General features: G+C 41.6%; 1 protein-coding gene across 4 annotated transcripts in view; it reads right to left on the reverse strand.

The window, feature by feature from the left end:
- Nucleotides 1-9,594, reverse strand: part of SYTL5 (synaptotagmin like 5) — a 257,063-nt gene extending 247,469 nt beyond the window's left edge. Inside the window, exons 1-2 of one of the 4 annotated variants that reach the window (XM_077145607.1) lie at nucleotides 9,073-9,251; nucleotides 6,020-6,168 (exon numbers count right to left, since the gene is read on the reverse strand). The gene's annotated coding sequence lies outside the window, so the exon portion shown is untranslated. Of the gene's footprint in view, nucleotides 1-6,019; nucleotides 6,249-9,072; nucleotides 9,252-9,523 lie in introns of those variants that run through there. The other 3 variants (XM_077145610.1, XM_077145605.1, XM_077145608.1) reach the window with 3 other exon arrangements.
- Between the last annotated feature and the right edge of the window lie 387 nt (nucleotides 9,595-9,981).

Below are 9,981 nucleotides of genomic sequence, written 5' to 3' on the forward strand. Positions count from 1 at the left end.
TGCATCACATGCAACAGCCCTGGTTGCAGAGGCTGAGGAACTGAGAGGCAGAAAGCTGGAGCCTGGCGTGGAGGCGCGGAGGCATGGAGGCGTGGAGCCTGCAGAAGTACACGGCCAGGGGCATGGGACTAGGAAGTGAGCCAGGCCCTCAGCAGTGCAGCCCAGTGACCGGGGACTCACCCCACACCCCAAGCACCTGAACCCTGTCACCCGCTCCCATTCCCTGCACTCCAGGCACTCCCATCCCACCAGCCCCCAGTCCACGTAGCTGTCCCACACCCACACCCCAAGTGCAGCCTAACCCATCTCTCCTGCACACCTCCCAAGAACTACCTCCCCCTCCCTGTTCTCTGCAGGCTATTGCCTGCGCATAAAGGCTGCAGGCACTAACCTCCATACCTAGGCTACCACCGCTTCCCACCCATAGTGTTGCATAGCCTCACCCCACCCTCCTGAGCTCAGCGCATCCGTTTATGGCACTCCTAGGCCCACGCATTCACATGGGCCCCCAATGGCGTCATTCAGCTCTGGGAACTGCACGTTACAGCAGTCCTAGAATAGAGCATGCACACAGCCCTCAGCCTTACTTCCCAACTCTGAGAAAGTGCCAGAATGTACAGCCAGGTCACATCTGCCCCCAATCCACGTAGGCGTAACGCTGACCTGCTGTCACAAATCTACGCACGCGCACAAAGGGCCCCGTACCTTAGACCAGCATGCACCAGGGTTACTCCCCCAAGACCAGTACACCCACACAGCTACATCCTCCCTGGCCACTGGGTGCTCACGTTCACAAGCATCAGCGTAACATCCCCAAACTGTGCCCATACCTGCCCTGAAACGGATCACCGTACTGAGTGCTCCACCCTGTGCCCTGCTCCCTGCTGTACAACCATCCCGCAAACACAAGTCCTTAGACTACTGAAAGAAAGCAACTCCCAAAGTAAATCAATCAAGATATCTACATGCCATGAAGACAGCAGATCACTAAGCATATCACAATGCAGACAGATATAGCCCTGCCTAATGAGCAAATTAAAACACCAGAGAAGACACAGACATTGGAACAACTAATCAAAGATGTTCATACAATGCTACTTAATAAAATAAATGGGATAGTAAATGACATAACGGAGATCAAGAAGACAGTAGAAGAGCACAAAGAGGAATTTGAAAGAACAAATAGAAAACTAGCAGAAATCACAGAGATTAAAGACTCTGTTGACCAAATGAAAAACATACTAGAGGCATACAACACAAGATTTAAAGAGATAGAAGAAAGAATAAGTGATATAGAGGACAGGATAATTGATTTCAAAGACTCAAATCAGCAAATGGCAAAAAGTATGGAAAAAAATGAATGGGAACTCAGGGAAATAGACAAAACAAAGCACACAAATATAAGAGTCACTAGTGTTCCAGAAGGAGAAGAGAGGAGTAAAGGGCTAGGAAGAGTAGTTGAAGATATAATGGGGGAAAACTTCCCAACCCTCATAAAGAACATAAATATACAAGTAAAAGAAGCCCAAAGAACTCCAAAAAGAATAAATCCAAAAAGGCCTTCCCCAAGGCACATACTAATCAGTCCATCAAATGTTGAAGAGAAGCAGAAAATCCTGAAAGCGCAAGAGAAAGACAATCTACTACATACAAAAGAAATCAAATAAGACTGAGTTCAGACTACTCAACTAGCACCCTGGAGGGGAGAAGGCAGTGGAATGATAGATTCAAGATCCTGAAAAAGGAAGACTTCCAGCCAAGAATTCTGTACCCAGCCAAATTGTCCTTCAAAACTGAGGGAGAGATTAAAGTTTTTACAGACAAAGAAGTCCTGAAAGAATTTGTCAACAAGAGCTCAGCCCTACAAGAAATACTAAAAGGAGTTCTGCTGGCTAAAAAAAAAAAAGACAGGAGAAGGAGGTCTGGAGGAGGGCACAGAATCGAAGAGTACCACTAAGGATAATTTAAATAATACAAAGAGAAAGAGGGGAAAGAATATATAGATCTGACAAATAAAATAAAAAGATAAGATGGTGGAATCAAGAAACACCTTTTCAGTAACAACTTCTAATGTTAAAGGACTAAATTTACCAATTAAATGATACAGATTGGCAGAGTGTATGAAGAAACGTTATCGAGCTATATGCTGCTTACAAGAGATTCATCTTAGACAAAAGGACACAAATAGATTGAAAGCGAAAGGATGGAAAAAGATTTTCTACACAAGTTGTAACCAAAAGAAAGCAGGAGTAGCTATACTAATATCTGACATAACAGACTTTAAATGTAAAGACATCATAAGAGACAAAGAAGGACACTATATACTAATTAAAGGGTCAATTCACCAAGAAGATATAACAATCATAAATATTTATGCTCCCAATCAAGGAGTTCCACAGTACATGAGACAGACATTGGCAAAACTGAAGGGAGTGATAGATGTTTCAATAATAATAGTAGGAGAATATTATGCACCAGCAAGACAAAATGATATCCTGAAGCACATGACAAGATAGATGAACCTTGAGGACATAATACGGAGCGAAATTAGCCAGACACAGAAGGATAGATACTGTATGATTCCACTTTTATGACCAGCATAAAGGTATAATCAGAGGCTCGTAATACAGAATATAAGGGACTTAGAGATACATAGAAGCTAGAGATGGGTGAATCATTAGCTAATGAGGTTGAACTCCAATGTAAGGGAAAAGATAAGAGCGAAGGTAATTCTCAAGTGGGTCTAGAAGCAATATTACCATACTGAAGATGAACAGGATTGAAGGGTTGTATAGACCTGTGTGTCCCACTGACTCACACTAGAAATATGAATGAGTTCATACGAATTACTTCAAAGATATGATTCTTGTATACAGAGTGTTTAAGTCCAGAGTACAGGGGGAAAACTGCTATTGCATGCTATGAGCTATGTTCAAAAGGAAACCATCAGCACTGCCACAGCAACAGCAGAGGTAAATAATGGGGTGAAGGACAAGAGTTAAGAAGAGGTTTAAATTTCCTAATTGGTGAGGGTGTGTTTATTGGTTTTCTTTCTCTTGGGAACAATGAAATTATCTAAAATTGAAAATGTTGATGGACTGTAGACTTTGGGCCCTCTACATGATGCCTGATGAATGCAAGTGGCTGAAGGATGCATTGATGGAGAAACAGATTGGCTAACGATGGTGTATCCTTAGGAATGAAGGTGTGCTGCTACAAAAAGGAAAAATGTCGTGAGGCATGCAATGATGTGAATGAACATGTGGGACATTTGGTGAGATAAAATAAGCCAGAAACAAAAAAACAACAATGGTATGGTCACCTTTAGAAAATGCTTATAAGAAAACAAGGGTCTAGATTGTAAGCTTTTAGAGCAGACACATTAAGTCTGGAGTGGTAATTATTATTTCTGGATTTTGAGAGGCTGTTTTATATATATAACCTGATATTTAGAGATAAGAACAAAGTCGAACAGGTTGCGGTTAAAGTAATTCAGAACATAGGGGTAAGGAAGACAGTGTTTATATTTTAGAACCACACATACTCTTTGAGACCAATGGAAGAAAGGTTTATTTGATCTGGAGCTGAAATTTTCTGTAGTGCATAATCTAATTCAACCTATCTGTATACCTCATTTGGACAACTGAAACACAGGAAGCCCAGAATAAGAAAGAGATCCTTTAATCCTGTGTAGATTATTGTAATGCCTGGAAACATCTTAGAGTATATTGTGCAGATAATCAAAAAGTATTGGCAAAGTCCCCTGAGGGAGGGGAGAAAGGTCTGGAGGACCTCTGTTGTTGCTCAGATGTGGTCTCACTCTCTCTAAGCCCAAATCTGAAGTGAAATCATTGCCCTCTCCACTATGTGGGACATGACATCCAGGGGTGAAAGTCTACCTGGCAATGTGGGAGATGACTCCCAGGGATGAATCCTGACCTGGCACCATGGGGTCAACAATTATGACAAAAAGGGGGGAAAAGCGTAATTAATTAAGTATCAGTGGCAGAGAGAATTCAAATAGAGTCGAGAGGCTACTCTGGAGGTTGCCCTTACACAAGCTTCAGGTAGACCTTGTTACCTATCATAACCTGCCAACCCCCAACCACTACCATTCCAGACAATCCTAAAGAACATCTAGGGCAATATATAAGATTCCACAAGGGTTCCATGTACTACAGTAGCTTTCCAGAAACCTACAACCTCCAGATGGGTCCCTGGTCCAGACAAGTCTGGGCTGAAACCTAGTCCAGCCTCTCCAGAACATCAAATAATTCCATCTCCCTACTCCATATTAGTGACAGGCCCTTCCAATATCAAAAATTCAGAATTGCCATCACTCAAACAATCCCAAAGAGAGGTTTGGAAAGATCAAAGGTGATGGGAGAATTATGCATAGAAGGTAGGACTTAACAAATGGATATGATTGCTGAATCATTAAATTGATATCTCTTTTAGTCTCTAGTATTTTAGAGCAACTAGAAGTAAAAACCTAAAATTGTGAAATTGTAACCCATGTCAAAGTCTGAAATATGTTCTACAATGAATTGTGGTGCTGTGCTTCGAAAGTTATAGCTTTTTTGTATATATGTTATTGTTCACAAAAAACGAAGGAAAAAAAAGTCTATTGTGATGATAAAGTATTTAAGCCTCTAGCCTCCTATATTCTGGAGCAGCTGGAAGGAAAAATATGAGGATCGCATTGTAGCCCATGACAAACTCTGGGATCTGTCCTGTATCCACTTGTTAAAGAGTGCTTTGAAAACAATTGCTTTTTTATTTCTTTGTTTTGTATATATGCTATTCTATACAATAAAAAAGTTAAAAAAAACAAAACAAACAAAAAATAGTAAAAGCATTAAAAAAAAGGTGCTATCATCAATAGAAACAAATGTTTCATACCAATGCAAGGTATTGGTAGTGGAGTAGTTCAGGGGAATCCTGCATTTTATGCATGATTGTTTTGTAAACTCAGAACTTCTCTGATAAAAAAATGAATTAAATTTTTTGTGAAACAAAGGACATTCTCAATAAACTGAAAACACAACCTACAGAATGGGAAAATATTTTGAAGTCGCATATCTGATAAGGGGTTAAAACACAGACTATATAAAGAACTTCCACAACTGAACAACAAAAAGATCAAACAATTAAACAATGGGCCAAAGGGCTTGAAGACATTTCTCTAAAGAAGATATACAAAATGGGCAATAAGCACATGAAGAGGTGCTCAACATCATTTGTCATTAGTGATATGCAAATTAAAACCACAATGAGGTACCACTTCACAACCACTGGGATGGGTATTATTTAAAAAATGTAAAATAACAAGTGTTGGCGAGGATGCAGAGAATTAAAAACCTTTGTACTTTGTTGGTTGGAATGTAAACTTGTGCAGCTGCTGTTTGGAGGTCCTCAGAAAGCTAAGCATAGAATTACCATATGACCTGGCAATTCTACTTCTAGGTATATACCCAAATGAATTGAAAACAGGGACTCAAATAGATATTTGTAAACCAATGTTCATAGCCACATTATTCATAGTAGCCAAAAGATGGAAACAACCCCAGTATTTGTAAACAGATGAAGGGATAAACAAAATGTAGTATATACATACAGTGAAATATTATTCAGCTATAAAAAGGAATGGAGTTTTGATACATACTACAACATAGAAGAATCTTGAAGCCCTCATGTTGAGCGAAGTAAGCCAGACATATAAAGGGCAAATAGTGTATGATTTCACTTATATGAAATAACTATAAGTAAATTCATTGAGATTGAAAGTGCATTAATGGTTTCCAGGGACCAGAGGGAGTTATTGCTTAATGGGTACAGAGTTTCCTTGAAGTGATGGAAAAGTTTGCATAATGAATACTCGTGATGGTAGCACAACACTGGAAATGTAATTAATATCACTGAATTGTTCACATTAAAGTAATTAAAATGAGAAGTTTTGTGTTGCATATATGTTACCACAGTACAATTTTTAAAAATAGAAAACAACAATGATATTTACCTGGATCCCATCACAGAGGTTATAATTTAAGTAGTCTGGGAATCAATCCATAAATCTGGATTTTTAAAAGCTCTCCAGATGATTTGAACGTGCTATAAAGTTTGAGAACCACCGAGAGTCCACTCCACTCTTTTTTTCTGGTGAAAAATCTAAGGTACAGAATTTTGCAATTGTTAAATTTCATTCTCTTGAAAATAGCTTATCTGATCTCCTTTTTCTATGTCCCAAAACCTGGCACCTTCAGAGTGTCGGAGGACTACCTCTGGGAAAGCTGGCAGTAATATTCACTTCCTTCTTTTCTTTTCACATGGGCAGGCACCGGGAATCGAACTGGGTCCTCTGGCATGGCAGGCAAACATTCTTGCCTGCCGAGCCACCGTGGCCAGCCCTCCTTATTTTCTTGCATCAAAGTTTTAAATTTTTCAGTTCTAGGAAACAAGTCTTGAACTATTTGGGTTTTTTTTTTTTTTTTTGTACTTCATCTCCTACAGTACAGGTATAAGGATGACCCCTTAGAAACTCTATTGATCTAAATTATCAGTACCCACTACCTCTTCCTATGTTCGTCTAGTCCCTCCTGTTAAGTGGCCCACTAGGCTTCTAGGATTCAAATCAATGACTCAGATTTTATAAACAAGCTTCACAGAGCATAGGTACCAAACAACTAATCAGTTTTCGCTTGCTTAATCCTTTCTACTTTTTCCATGTTCTCGTGAAGTTGTAAAGCTTCCAAACTCAATAGTCTACTCAAAGGACGATTATTTTCTAAATGTTTACTCTATTCCAGGAACTATAGGGTATGTTCTATATGTCATATATTGGAAACCATATTCTATATATTATGTAGATTATATATGTAATATATACATGCTCTACCTGCAGTCTCTAAAAGTTAATACATTCTACAAGTGACTATTTAACACCCTTAAAATACCATATGTTCTGGAGAAAAAAATAACGTGTTCTGAAAGTGTTCTCTATTGATATTTAATTTCTTATTTGGACCATTCACAGGTTAAAAAAACATTCTCATGACAATCTACAAGACATATCAGTTAGCTCCCTAAAATCACCCTAAGATCCCTTTGTCTGGCCTCTTTTCCACTGTAGAAAATGAAAAGCCAGAGACTCACTTTCCCAAACTCTAAGAGCATTAAGGGCAGCTCTGTACCCCAAATCTTGCCAATGAAACACAGGGAGATTCTGTTAAGGGACTTCTAGGAAAGATATTTCTTCTTTGATAAGAGAAAACTGCACAAGAAAAATACTCTGTCTCTTTCCACCCCTGCTTCCTGCCTTTGAACATGGAGTAAAGATGTAATTCTCATAGCTGTCACAGCCATCTTGAAACCACAAAAAATAAATAAATAAATAAATAAATTCACAGTCACTGACTCAGAAATTTGACATTGTTGGGCCACTAGATCAACTCCAGAAATCACCTACTGGCAGATTTCTCTATTTGTGCAAGACATTCTTAGTCGGATTTACTATTACTTGCAACAACAAAATAATAATAATTCAGAGCATATAGACGTCTCTCATATATGGCAAAGTCTTGTTTACTTAAAACCCAATGTGTTTCGAGGATCTGCACTTTGAGGACCACTGAATTGGAAGGATTATCTTCTAGGAGTGAAGAGAAAGCGTGCCCAGGTGGTGTTCAAGGAATGGTTAACAGCCCAATCTAGACTGCAAAATTCAGAGAAGTCTCTCTGGGAGGGCACTGGAAAAGATAATCATCCAAAGCTTCCACTCAACTCTAAAAAAAAGTTATTCTCGTGATCTGACTAAACATTTAAGGCTTTATTCATTTTCTCCGAAAGAAGAATCACAGAATATGAACTCAATGACAATTCAGGAATGAACAATTTATGATAGATGACTTAATCAACAATCAGGAAAGACCCCCTCCCCCATCTTTCTGCATGCCCCTGCCCCTACCACCAAAGCTGGATAAAAACATGGTTGGGGAGAGGGGTGGCTGTTCTCCAAAATCAACAGGGATGTTTGCCTTTAACAGGATTATTATGTGATGTGAATTGAGACCACCTGTTAACAATGTCATCAAACCAAACAACATTGATGATAAAGAAATCAGTAGTCAACATGAGCCACAAAACAAATACATGCATTCCAAGAGGTGCTTTCCGCTTCTACTCTTAAGCAAAAACGACAGCAATAATCAGTACCTATTTAATAGTCACAGGAACACTTGGTGTTTAATGATGGAGAAAGGAGGGGGTTCACTATTCCCGCATTGATTTTCCTAAAAGCAGTTAGTGGAAACACATTGCCCTCCCATTGGGAGAGGAAAAGGAACACTAACATGTAGTTTTGCGTTGTAAATCCTTATAAGAAATAGAATTGGTTCTTTTGATATTCTTAAGAGGGAAATAGTAGGTTTTGAAGCATCTCTGAAAATAGTGAGAATAAGACCACCTGTAAAAAAATTTCAGGAGTACAACACGTTAAAATATTCAGTAGAGTCCTCCAATGAATTGTTTCAACATTATCATGACATTCACATTAATTGTGCCTGGGGAACATTTTGATTCACTAAATGGTGATGAGATAGATATGCAGTAACTGCAATTACCTTACAGCTATGGCATATCCTGGGCTGGGGAGGGATGTTCCAAGATCCCAACTACAGTAAAACATCTGCCACCTCGCCGGAAAGGAGGAAACCGCCCTGGCAAAGGATACCAGCTCAGCCCTCTAGCTCCCCTGTACCCACCTCCAAGAATCACCTAGGAAGAAAGTGGGGGAGGAGGGAAACATGAAACAAATCAAACATTTCAAGCCCAATAAACGCCGCATCCAGACATTTGAAGTACCCGGCAAATTAAGAATATGGTCCTAGAGTTTGGTTTGTCTGCGGTCTGAGCATGGATTCAATATTCTCTGCTGCGTTTTACAAATCTAACTTTCTATCTCCGACGGATAGAACCAAAGGGAGGAAGCAAAGAACAGACACACAGGCTGGGAGATACCCGCATCCCCCGCCTCCAGTCACCCAAGCAGGAGGCATCAAGAGACGAGAAACTTACCTGGCCCTCAAATAGATAGAAAGCCTGTTGGTCCAGCCTCAGGCGGGGGGCCAGCCTGCAACGGGTGAGTCGCTGAAGCCGGAGATGAAACGCAGACCCCAGGCGGGGAGGCGAAGTCCAGCTCCTAACCTCGGGGAGCCGAGTGACTCAAGCGCTCGGCGCCCGCCTCTCCGCGCCGCGTGCCCCTCTTCCTCCCCGCCCCCGGAGGTACCAGAGCAGAGCGCGGGGGGACGATCTCCAGCCTCCGCTAACTACAGGGCTCACAGCCGGACGCCCCCAGGCGGCGGCTCCAGAGCCCACCCAGCCTGAGCCGCGCCAGGCGCAGCCCGCCGCTCCAGACTACCGCCCGCTACTACAGGACGCGTGCCTCCGTCGTTGGTCTCCCTTTTCCCTAGCCCCCCGCCACCCCAGGACCCGCTGTCACCAGGATGCCCATCTGAGCTCATCATACCTTTCACATGCCATCTGGACGAGGCATTGTCAAGGCTCTCCTACATGCTGTGCCAAACCAACTCCAGGACACACGACCAAACACTTGTAATTGTCCCCCACACCTGACACCCTCTGTTTCCCCCTTGCGGTGGCGCTGGGACCCACGCAGCCCAGAGTCAGGCACAGCCCTGATCCCAAAAATATCCTTTGCCGTAGGTCTTCCCTCGTCCGGGACTCATAGCTCACAAGGACCGGTTGCCCTCCGGGCTGCCCATCTGACACACTTTCCACCTGCTGCTAGCTGGAAAGGGCACAACCCAGACCCTTCCGCAGTTGGGGCCAAAGCCGAGTGTCCTCTTCAACTTTTCAACTGCCACACTTCCTACAACTCTGATAAAGGATAGAAGGTGTTTTCTATTCAGAAAAGTAGGCAAACACCCTCCACACACACACGCGCGCGCACACACACTAACACAG

The sequence above is a fragment of the Tamandua tetradactyla genome, chromosome X (assembly GCF_023851605.1).
Source record: "Tamandua tetradactyla isolate mTamTet1 chromosome X, mTamTet1.pri, whole genome shotgun sequence".
Taxonomy (NCBI): domain Eukaryota; kingdom Metazoa; phylum Chordata; class Mammalia; order Pilosa; family Myrmecophagidae; genus Tamandua; species Tamandua tetradactyla.